Source organism: Bubalus kerabau, chromosome 8 (genome assembly GCF_029407905.1).
Source record: "Bubalus kerabau isolate K-KA32 ecotype Philippines breed swamp buffalo chromosome 8, PCC_UOA_SB_1v2, whole genome shotgun sequence".
Taxonomy (NCBI): Eukaryota; Metazoa; Chordata; class Mammalia; order Artiodactyla; family Bovidae; genus Bubalus; species Bubalus kerabau.
In genome coordinates this window covers 69,749,591-69,774,244 of record NC_073631.1, presented here as the reverse complement: position 1 = coordinate 69,774,244, position 24,654 = coordinate 69,749,591, and the positions used below count along the sequence as shown (strand labels likewise).

The window sequence follows — 24,654 nt, the reverse complement described above, 5'->3', positions numbered from 1 at the left end:
CATAGATGTTTAGAGGCAGCGCAGTGAATGGTCCATGAGTCTCTTAGTTCCTCCACTAGCAGAAAAGCACAGGATGTGGGAGACTTTAAGTGCTCACCAACCAATGAAGCATCCCACCTCAGACACAAACTTTCTGTGTCTTCCCAGGGGCCTGAAGTCAAGTGTGACAAGGGTTTTACTTGTCATCCCATTCTTTCGGCTCCTCAAACACTTCAGTTTGCAAACACAGTCGGCTCCACTTGGGTCAATCTACCTCCCCAGGTCACTCCAACCGGCCACTTCATGCTCATCCTTCAATTCTCTTAGCCATCGGCATCTCGAGGAGACTTCCCCTGACCCCCCAAGTCTGGATCAAGGACCCCTCTGAGACCACTCCCTCTAGGTTCTGCAGTATATCTGTCCATTAGTTGTTTCCCTTTCTAGACCGTGAACTCCGGGAACAAGATGATCTTGTTCTCTCTTTTGTCCCCACTGCTTATGACGCCGCCTGGACCACAGGAGAGGTTCAAAATATTTTGGAATAAACTGATAAAGGAGTGGAATGTCCGCAGTCTGGCGGTACTGGGCCAGGTGTCGCTCGTATCTGGGGAACTCCAGCCTTGTGGCCCACTCTCTTCCCAGCTTAGACTTGGAACTCCTCTCCTTCAGGGAGAGGCGCGCCCGGTGGCTGGGACCCGCCTCCCGGGTTCCAGAGCGACCCCGCCTGCCCGGGCCGCGTCCCTGCGCGCTGGGCGGCGGCGACTTCAGGGCAGGAGCCGGCGGAGCAGGTGGGGGCGGCGGCCCCGCCTCCGCGTCCCGGCAGCCCCAGAGCTGGCGGCCGGGAGGGAGCGACGCTCACCGAGCTCAGCACCCGGTGCAGCGCGGCCGCAGCGGCGCCGCCTGAAGCACGGGTGCTGCGGGACGGAGCCCGGAGCCTAGAGGCGGCGGCGGCAGCGGCGGCGGCGGGGAAGCCGGCCAGAGACGAGTCCTGTCCTGTCCTCCGCACGGCTGGCGGCAGGTAGCGGCTTCCGCACGCGTGCCGGGGTCCGCGCTGGAGGGAAAGGGGATAAGCTGTCGCGGCGGGCGCTCGGGCCCGTCCCGGGGCTGAGTGAATCCCCGGCGGGGCCAGGGGTGCTGCGCGCATGCTCGTGTCCGGGGCTCCCCGCCCGAGGCGCTGCGCTGCCCTGGAGCCCCTTGCTCGCTGCCCGCCGCGCGGTGACTCCCGGGCCGGGCTGTAACGGGACCGCGGAGGGAAGGAGGTCACCCCGGGGTTGTCTGGTTGTCTTCCCCCGACCCGACTCTCCAGGGAGCGGCCCCAGGCGCCAAGGCCGCCCCGGCCTAGTCGCCAAGCTCTCCCTTCCTCCCTTCCCCGCTTCACCCCCGGAACAAAAGGCTGGGGTCTCGCTGGGGAAGGGGCTATCGCGGGATGAGCCGGGATGAGTAAAGAACAACTAGGAAATTGCCGAACTGAAGGTGGCTTGGGGGATATATTGATAGAAGCCCCGGATGAGGAAATCAATCTCGGAGATGGGAAGTGACTCGCGCAAGGTCACTCAGCTCGTGGTGACTCCTTTAGTCTCTGAACTCCCTTCCCAGTGCTCATCTCCAAGCCCCTGAAGTCAGTAGTGTGTGCTCCAGCGATTTAGGTTTGTCCACACATGGGTTTTAAAATCTCCTTTGGAGGAACCAGGGAGAAGGTGGCAGAGTCTATTGCACCCTCCCTCAATACACACTGGAGGCGAGAAGGAGCGGGGTTGGGGGAGCAGGGCTGGAGAAGAGGCCACTCCGGATCTCCGGGTGGGGGCTGGCGTATGGGGAGCCCAGCCCTGTCCTCGTGGGCAGCGGGCACAGGCTCTCAGGAACAGAGCCTTCTGAGCATGGCTTGCCAGCCGCGTGGGTGTGCCTGCGACGGGAGCGGGGGCCGCGTGGGGCCCCAGTGCGCTCTGCTCCCTGGAAAGAAGTTCTGTAGGGAGAGGCTGGGGGAGCCGTCCTGATGCTTTGGGATGCGCGGATAGCATCCCCATCCCCGAAGCTCGGAGTGCTTTGTAATGGGCTCTACTTGGAAAGAAAGTTACTCTGTAGCGGGAAGATGGGCTGTCACTTCGCCTCTCCGAGCTTGGGGGTCACTGGCTGCAAAATGAGGGCTTTGTTTTGCATGATCTATGTGATTTAGAAAGTTTGTGCCTCTCTCCTCCTTTCCATAATCTTTTATCTCTTTAAAGGGAAGATTGGTCGTGCATTTGTTGTGGTCAGCAATAGTCATTATCGCAGGGACTCCAGCCTTCCCTGGAAAAAAAACTTTTTTTTTTTAACTTTAGCAAAGCTATCCATGGGGATGAAGCATAAATAAGGGGCAGCCTTTGGGCCTGATAATGGCCTAGACAGAAAGGGATGGAGGGTTCAGAGGTGCTGGAAATGCTCCCCACCTTGACCTAAGTAGTGATAACACAGGGGCACACATTTAGATATTTGTAAAATTATTTCTGTGAGATTTATGCACTTGACTTATGAAAAGTGAAAGTCACGCAGTCTGCTGGACTCTGCGACCCCATGGACTGCAGCCCGCCAGGCTCCTCTGTCCATGGAATTCTCCAGGCAAGAATACTGGAGTGGGCTGCCATGCCCTTCTTCAGGGGATCTTCCCAAGCCAGGGATTGAACCTGGGTCTCCTACACTGCAAGCAGATTCTTTACCGTCTGAGCCACCAGGGAAGCTCTTGACTTACACACTTGATTTATGTTTTACCTCAATAAAAAATAAATAAGAATTTAATGCTAAAAATCCACTCACTGTGGTAGCACACAGACTGGGGTAGTTTTCCACCTAATGCATTTTAGAGATACATTTAAAAACCACAAAAACTAAATCAGAAAAATTAATGAATAATAATAATAATAAAAGGGACAGGGAGCAAAGAAAGTTTAGCCATAATGGGAAATGAAATACAGACTGCAGAGTGCCTCACCAAATGCCTTTACATGAACGACCTCATATGACTCACAGTTCTTTAAGGGCAATATTGTTATTGTGCCTTTTTTATGGAGGAGAAAATAAAAGGTCACAGAGGTTAAATACTTTACTCGGGGGAGTGGAGGGTCGAGAACCTGGGTACACAGATCTTGAATTCTATACATGCAACCACAGATAGGCAATTTTCAGGCACTTGAATCAGGGCAGAGCTATCAGGGTGACAGAGACTTGAAGGCTGGCTTCCCGCCGGGCCCCCTTTTGGTTCCTTTCCAGGAGTTGCTGTTGTTTTCATATAATTGTGAGTGTGAGATCATGTCACCAACTGAAGCTAGCCAGCAGCAGACGGGATGGAGGAAGTGTGTGTGTATCTAAGAACGTACAGTTTTAGGAACAGGAGAAAGCCAGCTGGGCTAGCCTGACAACACTGTTTTCAGGATTTATTGTTCAAAAATCATAAAGTACAGGTTGTGATTTTGAAAGTCAGTTAAATACACACAAAAAATAAACAATACAACCTGGAAAAGATCTGAAAACCAAAACATAATTCACTCTAGAAAAAAACATGTAGGATTGTCACTAGGGAAGAACAGTCAACTTCCTTACAGTCTAGAATTTATAAATATATGTTTATTAATGTGTAAGTTTAAAAAAAAACCCACAAAAATAACTCAGCAGAAGGACGGAAATTTGTTTTCCAGCAAACGTGTTATAAACATACTTACACTTAGTGCGGAAATATTTGAAACTTGAGAGTACAGGAACATTTTATCTAGAGAATGATCTTGAGAAACGTGTCCTCAGATGTGTTCTTCTAGTGATTTTATACTTCTGCCTAAAATGCAGAACCCAGAGGAGCAGAATCGTGTTCATTTTACCAGCTAATACCACATTGCAGTGTTGAATGTGTCTTGCTTTTGGAACTGGAAAGTTTTGGTTTGGAGAAGTTGGATTAAGTCGGGCAGCTAAAGAGGTATCTGGATGAATCTGCTTTGCCGTGTGCCATCCAGCGTGATTATGCATCACAAAGTTATCTTTAGGCGAGTTTTGCCATGTCACAGTTAGTGTTCCTGCCATCTGGCTGCGGGAATATTTAGAAGGGAATCGTAGTGTTTGACTGACTCTGCTGAGAGCATGACAAAACAGACTTTGAGAGGGAACTATTAAATATGAGTTAGGGTTGGTGAGAAAGTGATTAATTGCTTCTTATTTAGCCATAGCACAAAACCGAAGAGACAGACGATTCTCAGCTGATGCTGAGCAGGTGCAGCACATATGTTTTCTCACTGACTTCAGCCAAGAGTGCACTTGAAACTTCCCCTTTGCAATTCTAGTTGGGTCTTTCCTTGGACCTGCCCAAGCAGGAACCCGATCCATTTTGCAGCAGGGGAATCGTGTGGTGAACTGCCTTGCTGAAGTGCCAAAGAGATAAGTGATGCAGAGCAAATGTGGCAAAAATGCTAGGGGAGCATTATGTGGTCCAGACACTGTGCAAGATTTTCAAGTGCATCTTGAAGGAATATTCATCCTGTGTGGGTGATGTACTTCAGCGAGACACTGAATGTGAGATGGCAGCATGCAGAAAGGAAGTGCCAGGCCTGTCTATGGACTGTAAGCCTTTCGGTGCTGGGGAGTAGCTAGGAGGGGGCAGTAGAGAGCTTGTGAGAACTTGTGTCCAAATGAGTGCAGGTGTGTGTCAGAGCAAGATGCCCAGGCTGCCATCCACTATGCCTTAAGAGCCAAAGCCTGCCTTGTACTGGAGGCTTTTGTGCCTGGCTAGGCTAAGAGTTTTCTACATATGAAATCAATCCAATGGCCCTGTAAGGGAGCTGATTCTTTCTAGTCCCATTATCAGGCTTCCCAGTGGTAAAGACTCCACTTGCCAATGCAGGAAATTAAGGAAACGTAGGAGACACCGGTTCAATCCCTGAGTTAGGACTATCCCCTGAAGGAGGAAATGGAAACCCACTCCAGTATTCTTGCCTGGAAAATCCCATGGACAGAGAAGCCTGGTGAGCTACAATCTATGGGGTCACAAAGAGTTGGACACAACTGAGCGACTGAGCTCTCATGCACTCCCATTATCAGATGGACGCAGGGGCCAAGAGCTAAACCGCTCTGGGAATGATCATGCTATGCCCTGCTCTGGTTCTATCAGCCAACTCATAAGTCCAAGATGTCCTTTACCTGTCTGACTCTCCTTTATTGCTCCTGCAGTCCTGGAGGGCAGGAACTATGTCTGCTTCATCTCTTCCCAGCACCTGCATCATTGGTGGCAGGTAATAGATAGTGAATGAGTGAGTGAATGAATGGGTATATTCATATTTAAAGACCAAAAGCCAATTTTGATTAGCTGTCCTTTTGACTTTTAACGTCTCATTCCTCTCTGTAAATATGGATCATCAGGCATGAGTGTACAATTGACATCTCCTTGAAGCTGAAGGATGTTAAGCTCAGCCTGTAAGACCAGAATGCCTCTGCTTCTTTTAGAAATTAAATATTATTATTTCTTCTTTTGTAAAATGTTTGTAATTCAAAATATCTGGGTTTGAATCTTGCATTCATCACTTGGTTATATGACATTGGACAAATTACTTCACCTGTCTGTATCTCAGTTTTTTCATCTGTAAAGCGGACCTAGTAATAATATTACTTATCTCCTATTTAGGGTAAATAACCTAAGTTAAGCCTAAGACAGTGCTTGGTTCATAGCAACGGCCAATAAATTAGCTATTATTATTATTATCATTATCATCTGATGTTTTAAAAAATTTTTGCCTGAAATGCTCTTCGTTCCATAAAGCATTAGAGGAGTTAACAACAAAAGATTAATAGATAATGAAACAGCGGTAAAGAGAACACACAGATTAAAAAGCAACATAAAATTAGAAGGGGGCTTCCTTGGTGGCTCAGTGGTAAAGAACTCACCCGAGAATGCAGGAGACATGGGTTCGATCCCAGATCCAGGAAGATTCCACATGCCATGGAGCATCTAATTCCATGTGCCACAAATACTGAGCCTGTGCTCTGGAGCCCAGAAGCCGCAACTACTGAGCCCACGGGCCCCAGAGCTCACGGAGAAGCCACTGCAATGAGAAGTCCCTGTACTGCAACTGGAAAAAAGCCCACACAACAAGGAAGACCCAGCACAGCCAAAACTAAATAAATAAAATTATTTTGAAAAAGATAAAATTAGAGGTAGTTTAGTGAACAAGATTATGTTATAAGGTGCAGGTAATTTCTAGAGATGAGTTTAAGGTTTGGTGTAGTTTCTGGAGATAGAATTAAACATTTGTCAGAGCTTCCCAGTAGCCAAAACAAAGAGGGAAACACAAATAGTTACCTGATCCACAGTGACCATGAGATAAAAAGAGATTAGTTACACAGCTTTTCCTGGTCCTGGAACTTGGGATGGCTTTCTTCTGGCAAGTCCTCAAAGCAGTCTCTGTTGCCACAGAGACCTAAGTCTTCAACATGGTTCCTACCATGAAGACAATGGAAATTTTGTGGTGGAAGGTAATAATAAGTGTTTCCTAGAATGTTACTGACTGCAGTTCTGGAGACATACTCCCAGAGCACAACCCTATAGAAGCTCTTCTGTGAAGGGCCAGAGTACAGGGGTTGGGGGATATACTGTTTTCTTAGCTGTGCTTACTGAGTTCCTGGGAGAGTAGAAAGATTCTTTCTTCCAAACATTATAGTTCTTGTGAGAATCAGGTGAACAGTCCTATCTTTAAGAACATTTGTTCTGATAGAAGCTATATAAATGAACCAGATCAGTTTACTTTATCCAGAAAACAGTCCAAAGGTGTCATCATACATGTATACTCATTAATAGATGGGTTCATGAATTTTCTTAATACTAGTAATCCCATAATCTCCCTTTAGCTACTGTTAGAAAAATAAATATCCAGTACTCTGTACTATCTTTTAGGCCCCTTTAGACACTTAGTACCTCTTGGTAGTAAGAATAAGGGATATTTGATTTTTAAACTTTTTTATTAGTACTTGAAATAATGGACATCTCTTTTTAGTCTCATGTTTTATATATATGTAATGTATATATTAGCCCAAATATGATTTTATTAGGATTACATTCAGCTGCCAAGACGAACAAAACAAAAAGCAATGCACACATGAGAATCTGGCTTAAACAGATACAAGTGTGTCTTGTAGAAATAGACTCCCAAGAAATGCAGTCCAGGGCTGATCAGTTCAGTTCAGTTAGTTGCTCAGTTGTATCTGACTCTTTGCGACCCCGTGGACTGCAGCATGCCAGGCCTCCCTGTCCATCACCAACTCCCAGAGTTTACTCAAACTCATGTCCATCGAGCCGGTGATGCCATCCAACCATCTCATCCTCTGTCATCCCATTCTCCTCCCACCTTCAATCTTTCCCAGCATCAGGGTCTTTACCAGTGAGTCAGTTCTTCACATCAGGTGATCAAAGTGTTGGAGTTTCAGCTTCTGCATCAGTCCTTCCAATGAATATTCAGGACTGATTTTCTTTAGGATGGACTGGTTGGATCTCCTTGCAGTCCAAGGGACTCTGAAGAGTCTTCTCCAACACCACAGTTCAAAAGCATCAGTTCTTTGGTGCTCAGCTTTCTTTATAGTCCAACTCTCACATCCATACATGACTACTGGGAAAAAAAACCATAGCTTTGACAAGATGGACCTTGGTTGGCAAAATAATGTCCCTGCTTTTTAATATGCTGTCTAGGTTAGTCATGGAGAAGGCAAGGTACTCTTGCCTGGAAAATCCCATGGACGGAGGAGCCTGGTAGGCTGCAGTCCATGGGGTTGCTAAGAGTCGGGCACGACAGAGCGACTTCGCTTTCACTTTTCACTTTCCTGCATTGGAGAAGGAAATGGCAACCCACTCCAGTGTTCTTGCCTGGAGAATCCCAGGGACAGGGGAGCCTGGTGGGCTGCCGTCTACGGGGTTGCACAGAGTCGAACACGACTGAAGTGACTTAGCAGCAGCAGCAGCAGGTTGGTCATACCTTTTCTTCAAAGGAGCAAGCATCTTTTAATTTCATGGCTGCAGTCTTGGCTGAAGATGGAGCTCAAACAGTGATAAGAGAAGCAGCCTCTTTCCATCTTCCTGCTTCACTGTCCTCACCATGTAAGACCTCATCTGAAATCTAGTTGCTTCATGGTCACAATATGGCTGCCATATCTCTAGGCTTACATCTTTAGGCAAGAAGAAAGTGTATGTTAGTTGCTCAGTTGCGTCCAACTCTTTGCAGCCCATGGACTCTAGCCTGCCAGATTCCTCTGTCTGTGGAACTCTCCAGTCATGAATACTGTAGTTAGTGGCTGGCCATTTCCTTCTCCAGGGGAACTTCCTGACCCAGGGATTGAACCTGGGTCTCCTGTATTACAGGCAGATTCTCGGCCGTCTGAGCCACCAGGGAAGCCCCAGGCAAGAAGAAAGGAAAGGTATAAATACCTAAAGAGTAAGGGCCCTTCTATTAGGGAGGCTTGAGAAGACTCTACACATGGACATCACCAGATGGTCAACACCGAAATCAGATTGATTATATTCTTTGCAGCCAAAGATGGAGAAGCTGTATACAGTCAACATAAACAAGACCAGGAGCTGACTGTGGCTCAGATCATGAACTCCTTATTGCCAAATTCAGACTGAAATTGAAGAAAGTAGGGAAAACCACTAGACCATTCAGGTGAATGACCACTATGAATGAATGACCACTAAAGCAAATCCCTTATGATTATACAGTGGAAGTGAGAAATAGATTTAAGGGACTAGATCTGATAGATAGAGTGCCTGATGAACTATGGATGGAGGTTCGTGACATTGTACAGGAGACAAGGATCAAGACCATCCCCATGGAAAAGAAATGCAAAAAAGCAAAATGGCTGTCTGGGGAGGCCTTACAAATATCTATGAAAAGAAGAGAAGTGAAAAGCAAAGGAGAAAAGGAAAGATATAAGCATCTGAATGCAGAGTTCCAAAGAATAGCAAGAAGAGATAAGAAAGCCTTCCTCAGCGATCAATGCAAAGAAATAGAGGAAAACAACAGAAAGGGAAAGACTAGAGATCTCTTCAAGAAAATTAAAGATACCAAGGGAACATTTCATGCAAAGATGGGCTCAATAAAGGACAGAAATGATTTGGACATAACAGAAGCAGAAGATATTAAGAAGAGGTGGCAAGAATACACAGAAGAACTGTACAAAAAAGATCTTCATGACCCAGATAATCCCGATGGTGTGATCACTGACCTAGAGCCAGACATCCTGGAATGTGAAGTCAAGTGGGCCTTAGAAAGCATCACTATGAACAAAGCTAGTGGAGGTGATGGAATTCCAGTTGAGCTATTTCAAATTCTGAAAGATGATGCTGTGAAAGTGCTGCACTCAATATGCCAGCAAATTTGGAAAATTCAGCAGTGGCCACAGGACTGGAAAAGTCAGTTTTCATTCCAATCCCAAAGAAAGGCAATGCCAAAGAATGCTCAAACTACCACACAGTTTCGCTCATCTCACACGCTAGTAAAGTAATGCTCAAAATTCTCCAAGCCAGCCTTCAGCAATACGTGAACCGTGAACTTCAAGCTTGAACCAGTTGTTCAAGCTGGTTTTAGAAAAGGCAGAGGAACCAGAGATCAAATTGCCAACATCTGCTGGATCATGGAAAAAGCAAGAGAGTTCCAGAAAAACATCTATTTCTGCTTTATTGACTATGCCAAAGCCTTTGCCTGTGTGGATCACAACAAACTGTGGAAAATTCTGAAAGAGATGGGAATATCAGACCACCTGACCTGCCTCTTGAGAAATTTGTATGCAGGTCAGGAAGCAACAGTTAGAACTGGACATGGAACAACAGACTGGTTCCAAATAGGAAAAGGAGTACGTCAAGGCTGTATATTGTCACCCTGCTTATTTAACTTATATGCAGAGTACATCATGACAAACGCTGGACTGGAGGAAGCACAAGCTGGAATCAAGATTGCCGGGAGAAATATCAATAACCTCAGATATGCAGATGACACCACCCTTATGGCAGAAAGTGAAGAGGAACTAAAAAGCCTCTTGATGAAGGTGAAAGAGGAGAGTGAAAAAGTTGGCTTAAAGCTCAACATTCAGAAAACAAAGATCATGGCATCTGGTCCCTCACTTCATGGGAAATAGATGGGGAAACAGTGGAAACAGTGTCAGACTTTATTTTGGGGGCTCCAAAATCACTGCAGATGGTGATTGCAGCCATGAAATTAAAAGGCACTTACTCCTTGGGAGAAAAATTATGACCACCCTAGATAGCATATTGAAAAGCAGAGACATTACTTTGCCAACAAAGGTCTGTCTAGTCAAGGCTACTATGGTTTTTCCTGTGGTCATGTATGGATGTGAGAGTTGGACTGTGAAGAAAGCTGAGTGCCGAAGAATTGATGCTTTTGAACTGTGATGTTGGAGAAGACTCTTGAGAGTCCCTTGGACTGCAAGGAGATCCAACCAGTCCATTCTGAAGGAGATCAGCCCTGGTGTTCATTGAAAGGACTGATGCTAAAGCTGAAACTCCAGTACTTTGGGCACCTCATGCGAAGAGTTGACTCATTGGAAAAAACTCTGATGCTGGGAGGGATTGGGGGCAGGAGGAGAAGGGGACGACAGAGGATGAGATGGCTGGATGGCATCACTGACTCGATGGACGTGAGTCTGAATGAACTCCGGGAATAGGTGATGGACAGGGAGGCCTGGTGTGCTGCGATTCATGGGGTTGCAAAGAGTTGGACAGGACTGAGTGACTGAACTGAACTGAACTGCCTTTTTATATAGAAAGCGATGGCCTCCCCAGCTACTTCTGGCTACATCTCATTGGTCAGAATGCTGTCACAGTGCTGCTCTAAAATGTAAAATCTGAAATCAAATAGTTTCAGCTAGGTAAACTGCAACTGCTACCCCCACCCTCCTCCAGCTAAGGCAGTTGCTCTAAGGAAGAAGAGGAAATGGTTACTGAGTAGGTAACTAGAATTATCAACCACTTGACATAACTTCCATTATTAGCCTGTCTAATTATGTCCTTGACTTAATTAGAAACTACAAAAGGTGACTCAGTAATTTAAAATGTTACACTTTTTTAGTTTTTCATGCAATTAACATTAGAGAATGAAACACACCCAGCTGCCTTATGTAGCTTCCTTAATCTCTGTTACCAGCCTTGCTTCTTTTCTAAATTTCAGATCCAAATTTCCATTTGCCAAAAGGACCTCATATGCTTCAAATTAAACTCAGTTCTCCCCACCTATGCACCACCCCCAACACCCACACATTTGTTCCTGCCTTCTTTAATTAATACTGGATTGTCTTGACAAGGAGCTGTGGGGTTATCCTAGGCTCTTCCTTCTCCCCCCACCCATCCCAGACATCCAAATTTTTATCCTCCTTGGCTCTATCCCACTGCAGTTACTCTAATTCAAATAAATATCCATCCTTGCCTTGTGTGAATCCCCAGATTGATCTACATACTTGCTACTTCTTCCCCCTATAATTCATTTTCCATAATGTCCCCTAGGGTGCTGTGTGTAAAACGTGCTGCATCTAACATGTCTCCTTTTTAAAAAAGTTAAAAGAAAATAAACTTCAGACTCCTGAACAACCTAGCTCTGTGAGCACCGTGCTCGCTGGAACTGTTTGCTACTCACCCTGTACATGCCTACGTGGCAAAGCTTTGCTCATCCCCTCCCCACTCCCTCCAGTTACCAAAGACCTGTCTCAGAAGTTTCTTATGCTTTTCATGGTCCATAAGCCATGGAAGCAATTAATTATCTTTTCATTTATATTTCCAGAACACTTTATATTTCTATTAATATGTTTTTGCCCTGGATTCTGTTTTGCCTGATATTAATCATGCTGCACGACTTAAAAAAAAAAAAAAAGCAGCCTTATTACAATATAATTCATATACAATAAAATTCAGTCTTTTAAAGTATTCAATTCAGTGGTTGTTAGAATATTCACACAGTCACACAACTAACACCATCATCTTAATTCCAGAACATTTTTATCATCCCCAAAAGAAACCCATTAGACGCCCCTTCCCATATCCTTCTCCTCAGCCCTGACAACTACTAATCTATTTTTTATTTTTTTTGGATTTACCCATTCTGAAATTTCATATGAATGGAATCATACAGTATATGATTGACTTCTTAGCATAATGTCTTTTGCGTTTATCTGTGCTATAGCATGTATCAGTACTTCATTCCTTTTTATTGCTTAATAATAGCACAGCCATACTACATTTTGTTTATCCACTCATAAGTTGATTGATGGTTGGGCTGTTTCTACACTTTGACTATATTAAGCAATGCTATTATAAACTTTCATGTATAAGTTTTTGTGTAGGCAAATGTTTTCATTTCTCTTGGAGATACGTTGGAGTGCAGTTGCTAATCTTATGATAATTCTGTTTAATGTTGTGAGGAACTTACAAACACTTCCAAAGTGGCTGCTCCATTTTACATTTTCAGCAGCAAAGTATGAGGATTCTGTACCAGTTTTTAGTGTCTACTTGAGTATTGTTTCCATTGTTTTATTTTCAAAGTTTTAAACATCACTTTGTTTTAGCTGTGTTCCTTGTAAAGGAGATACAGTTAATTTTTAAATCAATTTGAATATCTTTGTCTTTTAGTAGGAGAAGCTAATAATCTGTTTATAGTTATTATGATTACTGATACATTGGAATTTATTTTGTGCCTTTTATATACCCTTGGACTGCAAGAAGATCCAGCCAGTCCATTCTAAAGGAGATAAGTCCTGGGTGTTCTTTGGAAGGAATGATGCTAAAGCTGAAACTCCAGTACTTTGGCCACCTCATACAAAGAGTTGACTCATTGGAAAAGACTCTGATGCTGGGAGGGATTGGGGGCAGGAGAAGGGGATGACAGAGGATGAGATGGCTAGATGGCATCACCGACTTGATGGACGTGAGTTTGAGTGAACTCTGGGAGTTGGTGATGGACAGGGAGGCCTGGCGTGCTGCAATTCATGGGGTCGCAAAGAGTCGGACACAACTGAGCAACTGATCTGATCTGATCTGATATATCATATGCTTTATTGTTACCTCTTTTTTCCCCTTTTTTCCTGCCTTTCTAGCGAAGTGCCTGGCACATAGTAGCTTTCAATACATTAAGTATTATAGGGCTTCCCAGGTGGCTCAGTGGTAAAGAATCTGCCTGCCAATGCAGGAGACCTGATTTGATCCCTGGGTTGGGAAGATCCCCTGGAGAAGGAAATGGCAACTCACTCCAGTATTCTTGCCTGGGAAATCCCATGGACTGAGAAGCCTGGTGGGCTACAGTCCATGGGGTCATAAAAGAGTTGCACCTGACTTAGCAACTAAACAGCAGCTGCAAGTATTATGAGCTATCATTCCTGGATAGGAGCCAGGTATCTATAGATTTATTTTTTCATCAAGTATTCATTAATTACCTGATATTCATGTTTGTAGTTTCACTCAGTGGCTATCATAGTGCCTAACATATGGAAGAAGCTCAGTAAATACTTTCTGCATTGACTACGCAAAGGGCGAGATGCTTGTCAGAAGCTGGGTGAAGTAGTGGAGAGTGCACACGCTTAGGGGCAGTTCACTTGGGTTGAATGTGGCTATGTCAAGTTCCAACTATTTGATCTTGGGCTCTGACTTTACATCTTTGAGCCTTTGTTTCCTTATCTGTGAAATGGGGATTAGTATCTGTCATACAGAGTTACTTGGGGGGGATGAAAGATAATTATGTAAACAACAATCAGAATTGTTAACACAGGAAATCTGCTTTGTACATGTGAGCTATTGTTTTTTAATGAATTGTTTAACAAAGAGCTCTCCCAGCCAAGTACATCAGTGTGAAATCATCAGCCATATCTGCCCAGTGAATAAACATAGTAAAAAAAAAAAAAAAAAACTCTGGCCCCTTTGCTATGTGTCTGACATAAATAATTATGACCCTAGTAGAAGAGGAGACATTTTTTCTTCTCATGGTAGAACCAAGAAAACGGACCAGAGATGTAGTTGTATTTCCTTTTAATGATGCAGAAATAGATTTTAAGAGAGCTGTTTTTTGTTCTAATATTCTTCTAAACTTTTACATGAAACATTTTTGTTCATCATGTTGCTCCCCAGTATTTCAGAGGAAGAATAAAGAAGCTTCACAAACAGGTTAGATAACTGCCTAAAACCGGACGAGCAAGTGAACATTTTTTCCTACATTTTAACAGATTGTGCGTGAGTTTTTTTCTGGTTTTCACCCAAATTTGTATGTCCTAAGGTTTTAGAAATTCACCTGCAGACTTGTAGAAGGAAGAAGGCTAAATCAAATCTGGGTTTATGCCTGATGTTGTGCATTCCTGGTGGTCATGGATGGTCAGTGAGTTTTAAGTAATGGTGGTTGCCCTGTAGTCATTTTGATGTTGTCTTTGTAAATTATGAATGCTGAAGACTGATGGGTCCGGATACCTGTCTGTAACATCTAGGAGTGCATTATTTGGGGAAAGAAGAAAGAAAGCCACCTCCTGTCTTTTCAGACCTGTGCCCCCTCCCAGTTATGGTGCTGTCCTGTTTATTCCCATTTAATGAATGACTAGTTACAAATGGAACCAACTCGAAAATGATTCGTGCCTAATGGGCAATCATGTTTTAGAACTGTTCCTCATTGTATAATAACCACGTATTAACAGAAGAATTAAACCTTAAGGTTTATGGATTAGATTGAGGAAAATTACTTTACTCTATTCTTGATTGTCTTCTGAGCCCACTTGGTCAGTGACTTTGACGTTAGTGACTGGCTGTAGGAGTGGGTACAGCTTTCCTGGAGGTCTGCATGCAGGACCTGGCCAGCAAAGCCCACAGCTCGCAGTACTATTCTTTGTGGACCCAGCTTACTTAGACCAAATGGTCAAGACACATTTATGTTTTTCTTTATTTGTTTATTCATTTGTATTTTCCTTTTAGATGTAGAGGGGTCTCCTAAGATAATGCAAAACATTAAAAAAATACTTCTCCACAATTGTCCCAATAAAGAAAGCAATCCAAAACTTTCTTTTTTAAATTAGTTTTTGCAGTGGGTAGTAATGCCCAAAATGTGTGCATATATGTGCTCAGTCGTGTCTGAGTCTTTTGCAACCTGATGTCCATGGAATTTTCCAGACAGGAATACCGGAGTGAGTTGCCATGCTCTCCTCCAGGGGATCTTTCTGACCCAGGAATCAAGCCTGTGTCTCCTATGTCTCCTGCATTGGCAGGTGGATTCTTTACCATTGCACCACCTGGGAAGCAATGTCCAAGATACATACTTCAAAAAGTATAAAAATGTAAAAACAATATACAGTATAAATTGAGTCTTTCTCACAGCTAGTCTCATAAAATTCATTCAGTTAATTGTTTTATGCCTTGTAACTGTTTTTATCTGTTCACAGCAGTGTATTTTCTTATGTTTTTCATCTATCATCTATCCTTTGTCCTGTTCCTTTCCCACTTTTTCTTTCTAGTTTTTTTTTTGTGTAGATCTTGTGCTGGTTCTCTTTATTGGTTCCTTGTTTTAGTATTCATCTTAGAATAAATTGTATGCTTTTTGTGTTTGTGTTAGTCACTCAGTCATGTCCGACTCTTTGAGACTCCGTGGACTATAACCTGGCAGGCCCCTCTGTCCGTGGAACTCTCCAGGCAAGAATACTAGAGTGGGTTGCTATTCCCTTCGCCAGGGGATCTTCCCAGCCCAGGGATTGAAGCCAGGTCTCCTTGTATTGCAGCAGATTCTTTACCATCTGAGTCACCAGGGAAGTCTAGACCAACTATTTGCAAGATAATTATGTGAGGAGAAGACCAGGGCAGCTTCTAGACCAGAGAGAGTCAGAGAAGAGCTCCTTATGACAGAGAGTGAGGGCAGGGAGAAAGGAGGAGGAGGAGAGAGAGAGGCTTTAGACTGCTCGTGATTTACTCTCTCCCTCGCCCTCGCCCATTTCTAGCAGTGCGCCTGCTGGAATGGCTTGCCTTTGCCTCCTTCCATGTTCCTGGTGTGTCTAGGGTCCAAGGTCACCCCTGTGCTGTCCTACACACACTTTTCCATTGTTCTAAACAAGTGTCGGTGGGACTTCCTCACCAACTTGCTCATAGGAGCCAGTGCTTCTTATTTTGGAGAATGACACTGGGAGGCCCGCAGCCACAGGCCCGCCCTCTACATTGTAGGCTACACCTCCTTACCTGTACCCTGCATTTGGTTGTCCTGGGCATCAGGCAGCTCTGTCTCATTTACTGAAATTCAGGGTGACAGAAATCTAGTTTTTCCTCCCCACAATCAAGATTATATTTCTGAGATTCCCCTTCCTTCTTATTTTGAAACATTTTCCCAGAAAAGGCAGGAACAGAGATATTTTCATTCTGCCATCTGAAAACCAGAAGACCTCCTTGAACTCAGTGTTGTTTTGAAAAGTGTTTTCTAATTTAAAAGACTAAAGTCTCATCTATGCTGCCCTGTAGGCCAAGTGTCTCCTTTGCCAAGAAGCCACCATATCATTAATTTAAAAATTACATTTGAAAGAATGTTGCTTTTTAGAGAGGACTATAGCCTATTTTTTATTTGTTTAATGCTTATCTCAAAGTACTTATTTGGTCCTTACACTTATGCAAATCAGAGAAGAAGGAACATGCTTTACATTTTTATAGATGGAGAAATAGATGACCATTAAAACCAGAACTAGAGACCTGTTCTCCCAACTGTCCAACTATTCTTCTCTGATGACAGCATTTCTAACATGCCAGGTGAAGCTTTTCCAGTGAGCACTGTAAGCTTTGAGAATCTCACATCCAGAAGATACTTTATTCCTGTACCATAATAAGGCCTGAGCTTCCCTTGCGGCTCAGCTGGTAAAGAATCCACCCACAATGCAGGAGACCTGGGTTCGATTCCTGCAGGGTTGGGAAGATCCCCTGGAGAAGGGAAAGGCTACCCACTCCAGTAACAGTTGGACAGAAATTTCTCCTGCCCTTTTCTTCCCTTCCTATTTTAGTTGGAAATATTTTTCTTAAAGTGTCAAGATAATTATTTCATCTGTAGACACAATAAATGTGCTGCTGCCAAGCCATGTCTCCATCTTTTGCTTGAATAGTTGGCATGACCCTGGATATGTATGTTTTCTATTTCCTTCCCATAGCAACACCAAAGCAATGGTATTCAGCATTACCTTTGGCCTTGGCAATACCAAGATACCTAAGACATAGTTCCTATCTTTGAACCTTCAAGGAGCCCATGGCCCAGTGAAGGGAGACACATTGACATGTGAAAGGAAATTGCCAGAGTCTCTAGTGCCATGATAAAATTGTGAACAAAGTACTATTGGAGCAGTTAGCTCTGGCAAAGGGAGAAGAAAATCTGTGCAGAGAAGTTAGCACCTGAGTGTGTTTTAAAGGATTGGTGGGAATTTTCCAGGTGGTGAAGGCCATCACATCCAGCCTGCATAGCATGGACAAACACACAGAGATATAAACAAAAGATATGTAACAAAGTGTCACAAATGCAGTGGGGGTAAAGGGTAGGATTTGTAGAATTGATTGGAGGATGAGATGGAGAATTTGACTCCATAGCCAAGAGCCTTTCTTTAGGAAAGGTGTCTACGTGAATAAGGGAGTGATGCCGTGTAGTCTGAGAGGTGAGACTTCCAGTCAGTGTATCAGGCTTGGCTGTCAGTAAAGTGTGCTCGCTGCCGTGGGATAGAATGTGCCTGGTGACAGAGCTGATGATACCTCCTGGCTGCAGGTTGTTTGAGGTTCTAGCAGAACTTCAAGCTGGACAGGGAACTAGAGGCACCAGAACTTGAACCAGGCATCCTGATCTGGCCCAAGCTGAAGCAGTTATTCCTACTGTGAAAATACTTTAACTCATCTGAAGTCTCAGAAGTAAAACTGGATCAGAAAGAATGTGTCTTGTAGACTTGTTCCCTGTGGCCCCTCTAGTCGGTACATTCTTTCCTCAGTGATTCTCAGCACAGCATTTTAAGAGTATTCACAGTCCCAGGGGAAAAGTGGCCACCTCAGCCTTAGAAAGTAAAAAACATCCTCCTTATGGAATCTCTTGTTGGTTGTTGTTGTTCCGTCGCTAAGTCATGTCTGACTTTTTGCCACCCGGTGGGCTGCAGCAAGCTGGGTTCTTCTGTCCTTCACTATCTTGGAATTTGCTCAAATTCTTGTCCATTGAGTTGGTGATGCTATCTAGACATCTCCTCCTCTGCCGCCCCCTTCTCCTTTTGCCTTCAGTCTTTCCCAGCATCAAGGTCTTTTCCAGTGATGATATAATAAATTAGAGAGGTGGTAATTTATTTTATAAAATGACTTGTTATTTTATAACATTGATTATGGATTTCCACTGAATAATAAAGTCCTTTTGTATCCTTAAAGCATAGCTCGATTTTTCCAAAATTAGAGATGCCATTTTTCAGAAGCATAGCTGTTACATAAAATGAGGCTTGCTTATAAATGTGTGATTAATATTGTGTATTTTTAATTAGCCTTGTTCTTCTTTTAGCTAATTCAAGGCAGCAAAAAAAAAAGAAAACATGAAATCAATATTTTCTCCTTTCGCTGTTGGGAACCACACAGACAATGATTTTTGTGGCATTTAGTGATAATTTAAATGCCTGAGTCAATGATAAATATTACCAATATCTTTATTTATATCCTTTACCCTAATACTATTCAGTTATTATAATGAATTCAGTGATTTGGGAACAAATTTGTGATTCAGTAAGAGTCTTATAAAAGGAAACCAATTTCTGAGCTCATTGTAAGTATGACTGAGTAGCTTTCATATTAGGCTGTGGTTAAAGTTTATCTTGGTTTCACAACACTCATGGACAATATGCACTCACCCTTTAAACGTTGCGTGTGTGTGCCTGCTAAGTCACTTCAGTCGTGTCTGACTCTTTGTGACCCTATGGTCTGTAGCCCACCAGGCTCCTCTGTCCATGGGATTCTCCAGGCAATACTGGAATGGGTTGTCATGCCCTCCTCCAGGGGATCTTCCCAACCCAGGGATCAAACCAGAGTCTCTTACGTCTCCTGCATTGGCAGGCAGGTTCTTCTACCACTAGTGCCGCCTGGAAAGCATTTCAGCAGATAATTAACTGTCATATCCAGTCAGACCTGAACAGATTCAGCTTCAGGAGCTGTTGTTGGCCTGTGTGGATCTCAGGTGCGGGAAGCCCTTCATATCACCTGAGTGAAAGGTGAATGGCGCTCAGCTCCGTTTCTCTTTCCTTTGTGTGTCAATGCCAGTCCTAAGTACAGTGCCATTTTCATGGATCCAGACTGCTGAAATGAACTGGTCTGCAGAAGAAAGAGCCTTCTCAGTAGAGGACACAACTTCCATCTATGTGGGGCAGGGCGTTTCAACATCCTGGTTGTTAAAGAACAGGGCTATTCAGACGTCAGTGAGCACAAAATCTCTTGTTGGCAAGAGACTCGAAAATTCCAATTCAGTAGGTCTGAGGTGGAGACCATGCATTCTTACAACATTCTAGAGCTACTCAAGGTGTGGTTCCCAGACCAGCAGTTTAGGCCCCACCTGGGAATTTGCTAGAAATGCAGAATTTCAGGCCCCACCCTAGACCTACTGAATCAGAATCTACATTTTAACAGGACTCCTTGGGCAATTTATCCTCCATTACAGTTGGGAAAACACTGCTCCAGACCACTGTTCCCCAAAGGACCAAGGTTAGGTATCACTAAGGAAGCCTGAAATGAGTTTAGATGGCACAAAGTTGAACATTTTATTTAATAATCATTAAGTTGATTTTTATTATCACCATCCATTGATGGCAAGTGATATTGACTTCCATTTATGGTAATAATTTAACTGAAAGTTAGTTCAGGTGGTGTGTGGATGCAGTTAAAAAACTATAAAAGTCATAGGTTTACAAGTGATTTAAGTTAACATGATGCTTAAGAGCATGGACTCTGGAGCCTGACACCTCAGATTTGAATACCAGCTCTTCCAGTAATTCACTCTGTTACTTTAAGCAGGTTTCTTAACCTCTCTGGGCCTGTTTCCTCATCTGAAAGATAGCAGTGATAGTAGTATCGATCTGATTAGGATACCGTGGGGCTTAAATGGGTTTATATATGAAAAGCGCCAAGGATAGGGCCTGGCACATAGCAAGGGCTGTGTCAGGACTAACTTATCTTACTATAATCTAGAACAGCAATGTTCAAGAATTTATTTTATCCTGTGCTTTTTATTTCCCTCTGCCCTACCCCCTGCTTCCTTTCCTACTCAGATCAACATGCCCCACTACCCCCAAAAGGCTAAATATTCTAGGAATTTTATACTATTGAGGGTGAGAGCACCAACTTCTGCTTGCCAATAGGGGGGCAGTCTTCACTGAGCAAGGTGGAGGGTGGGGCATGAGAGCTTCCAGGTGGGAAGGCCCAGGAGAGGACTCTGCCCAGAAAATTCGCTCAGAAACAATTAGGAAGTGACAACAGAAAGTGACCACTTGTAAATCATTTTCACCGTTACCTGGAGAGATTTTTTTTAAGTTCTTTATTATTTTACTTATAGCTTTGGCAGTTTTACCACATATTTTTAGAGAACCTCTTTGTGTGTGCCTTATATGCTCATGCACTCTTGGGTTGTGATTTCCTGGCCGCGAAGCACCTTTGATAAATAAATGACTGATTGATAGAGTGTCAGGACCCTGCTGAAACCTTGATGTGAGAAATGAATGGCCTCACAGGGTTCTCCCACCTGCACTAGTTCAGAGGTGAGAAATCTCTCTTCTCTTTTCCTGACTTCATAACCAAAGAAACAAGGGATTCAGTTGGACAGTGTCAAAACATAAAAAGTTATGAGTGGCCAGAGAACCTTATTTTCAGATTCCTATTCAAATATATTTTTAGAACCAGCAAAAGACACTTTTGTCAAATAGTAGCAGTAATCCTTGCTTATATGTTAAAAAATAGGCACATTTTCTATTTATGAACAACTGTGTTCTGACAAACTATTCTTGGAGAGAAGTGTGATTATGACAAGAGCAACTGGTGTGTAAAATTGTCAACCATGAGTTATTTCTCTCTGAAATAATATTTATAATATAATTATATATAAATTTATATAATATAATATATTTAAATATATTATATATAATATGCATATATATTATAAATAAATATATTTATAAGTATAATATAATAATATTTATTTATATGTAATAACATACATAGTTAACTTTTTAATATAAAAACATAGGCAAGCTCAGTCCATCTCTCTCTCTGAAGGAGAACAGACAGATTGATCAAGTAGGGAATGAAGAGGAGATGGGGGGAAGGGAAGACGAGAAAGTTCAACACCTGTACTAAGTAAGCATCAATTCTTCTGCCCCAGCCCCACCCCTCACCGGCTCCCTGTAAAGCAGTTGGCTTCTGGCATCTTGTGGGTCCTTGGATGACCTGCAGACATGTTCTGTTGACCCACTGGTTTTCAAAAATGCTTTCATTTGGTTTTACTTCAAAATTGGGATTCACGTGAAAATCTGGATATGGGGACTTTGAGGGGGGAAATGGGAAGATCTGGTCAATACTGGACTTGCATAACCACTGCATATCAATCAGGCAGAGTTGAGGGAGTGCTCCTGCTTCAGGCCCAGGTCTTCTCTCCTGTTGGCCCGGCTTCTCCACACCTTACCTTCCACTGTTTCCTCGCCTCTGAGTCCATGGTCACAGTGGTCGGTTCTCTGCCTGCAAGCGGTGCTAGGAACAGGAATTCGTGGCTTCTGGCTGAGGGAGGCAGGACTCACAATAGAAGAAATTCCTCAGGCTTAGGAAAAGTGTTCAAAAGATGGTGGACAGCCACATGCCAGATGTCCCACCTCAGCCCAAGGAAGGAGACACTTGCAGAATAGTGTCTTGAAGCCCCTCTGTGGTTCCAGCCTTTTCTTATTCTCTTCCAAACATGTTAAGTCTCCCATCTGCTTGCATTCTTCTACTTCTGTTATCTCTGCTGATGTGCTACTTCTTCAACAGGAACCGATTCTTACGCCACCTTTCTACCTGTTGAAAAATGCAATAGTTTCTACTAAGTGTTTATTAATTGTCCCCCTTCCTTTGTGTTTGAATTGATGATGACATTCCTTAGCACTCCACACCTCTCTTGGGGCATTTATTCTCCTCCACCTTTTGTTATAGTTATTTGTGGCAGTGAAGGAGGGGGTATGATAAGATAAATGCAGCTTCAGTTAAGTGTCTGCTTTCTGTCAGGACCTGTATTATGTTTTTTTGTGTTAATTGTTATAACAAACTAAGAATTAAGCATGGTAACTTTTACAAATAAAGTGAGACAGGTGAACTATGGGGTTGGCCAAAAGTCCATTTGGGTTTTTCATAACATCCTATGGGAAAAACCAAATGAACATTTTGGCCAAGTCAGTAACTTGACTGAAGCCACACAACTGGGAAAAAGCGGTGGCAGAAGTAGAACCCAGGCCTGATTGTCAGACCAGCACTCTCCCCCACAGTCAGAGTCTCATGTATTAACAGCGCTAGCTCTGTTCCATTTGCCACCCTCTCGTCTAACGGTGTTTGACTATCTTACCTACATCTTGATGCTGTTTTTCAGGATTATTTCATGAGTTGGGAGAAAATATGAAAGCCTTTGAGAATCTGGCTTTTTTTATCCTAATCACTTTTAATACACTACAGAGCAGAATGACATTTTTTAATGTATTGGGAGAGCACAAAGCATCAAAGAGCTCATGGGTACAGCCTGTGACTTCCTGGAGCTCTGCATTCTTAACTGTCAGATTTTAACAAATTATTCTCTAGGTAATTGCTTAATGATTATATCTGTCAAGAAAAAGCCTTCAGCACCATCAAGTGCTAAATGTAAAAATATGCTTTCATGTTAGAGCTTGAAAAATCATTCCTTTGATTTTAGCGGGACAGAAGCCCAGTGACACCTGGTCACTCTCAGATTTGTAAGGATAAACCTAGATGGAAAGTAAAGGATGCTAAGTTAAGGGGGGGAACACATGGAAGAGTTATACTTTCCTGTAGAAGGTCCTTTTCACCCAAGGGTCTCAGAAATACTTCAAGATCTTTGCAAGATGGAAGCAGAGAAGTAATATGATCTGAAATATACCAAGTTAATAAATGCAGTTTTGAATCAGAAAGGACAGGGCTTTTATGAAGCTCTGATACTCTTTCTGAAACTTAGTAGAAACTACATTACCTCTCTGAGACAAAATTTGGTTCTTTATGGAAATGTCAATGTCTACCACAGAATCGTTGAAAGGATTAAATGAAACAGCATACCTAAGTACCTAACGCAGTCCTGAGTACATATAGGGGATTCAAAAAGTTACACCAAAAAAGGGTCAGTCCTCATTATTCATGGATTCCACAGTTTGATAATTACCTGTTCGGTAAGCTTGTCCTTCCTGCTTCATCATACCCAGGTTCCCAGCTGAAGTTGAACAAGGCAGCACTCTGCCTTCTGGTTACAACTTTCACCCTGTAAACAAGTGTCCATGTTTTTCAAAATGTTGTGCTTACTGTTGGTGATTTCGTTTCAGTGGCCCCCTCAAGGGTAGTGAAATGATGCTTAGTGCTCCTGAATGCAGGAAGGCTATGACATGCCTTATGGAGAAAAACATAAAGAGCGTTCCAGGTGGTGGTAGTGAAAAATAATCTGCCTGCCAGTACAGGAGACACATGGGCATGAGTTTGATGCCTGGGTTGGGAAGATCCCCTGGAGGAGGAAATGGCAACCCACTCCAGTATTTTTGCCTGGGAAATTCCATGGGTAGAGGAGGCTGACAGGCTACAGTCCATGGCTGCAAAGAGTCAGACATGACTGAGCAACTGAACACACACACACACACACACACACACACACACAGGCAGGAGTTACAAAACAGTCTGTGTGAAATAAGGTATCTTTAGTGAGAAACACAAATATATAAAACAAAGTTATATGTTGTCAGCTGATAAGCTGACAAAAATCTTGTAACCAGAGGCTCTCATAAGCCTAATCCTGTATCTTTTCTAGGAGCGGTGGTTCAGGTATTTGCTAACTCAGTCTTCTTGGCAACTATACCATGAATAATGAAAATCAGCTCTAAACTTATGGTTATGGGAGGGGGGTAAGGAAGGAGAGGTAAATAGGAAGGTTTGGATTAACATATACACACTACTATTAATATATATAAAATAGATAACTAATAAGGATCATGTTGCAAACAGTAAAGGCTGTTGGTAAAAAAGCTAGAATACTATAAATGAATTGGGATTTTACATTGAAGAAACAGAGGCACAGGCCTTGTTCCAGTCTTCTAGTGACTAGAAGGACAAAAAAACAAAATTACCCTTGCTTAAGTCTGAGGTTTATTTCTGTATCTAGATTTTAAAACATTCACAGACATATGCATGCAAACACATTATACAGAGCAATGCCATATTTATCTGGAGATCAGACATCCTACAATATTAACTCTCTGAAACATAACCATATTTGCAGAATCATACCTCCAAAGCCCTCCATGCAGCAAATACCGGATATAAAGCCTTTGGGGAGAAGTGTCAGGCTCCCACCCAGATGACTGTATAGACCCAACAACAGAAGAACAGCAAGAAAAGTAAGAGTGACAACAGAGAAGGAAGCAGGAAAATAGCTAATGCCCATGTAAGCCTGGCTGGAG

The 24,654-nt window shown here is 43.1% G+C and overlaps 1 protein-coding gene across 1 annotated transcript in view; it reads left to right on the top strand.

Moving 5' to 3' along the window:
- The first annotated feature begins 570 nt into the window (after positions 1–570).
- WIPF3 (WAS/WASL interacting protein family member 3) overlaps positions 571–24,654 on the top strand; it is an 82,741-nt gene continuing 58,657 nt past the window's right edge. The window contains exon 1 of the mRNA XM_055590489.1: positions 571–997. The gene's annotated coding sequence lies outside the window, so the exon portion shown is untranslated. The remainder of the gene's footprint in view (positions 998–24,654) is intronic.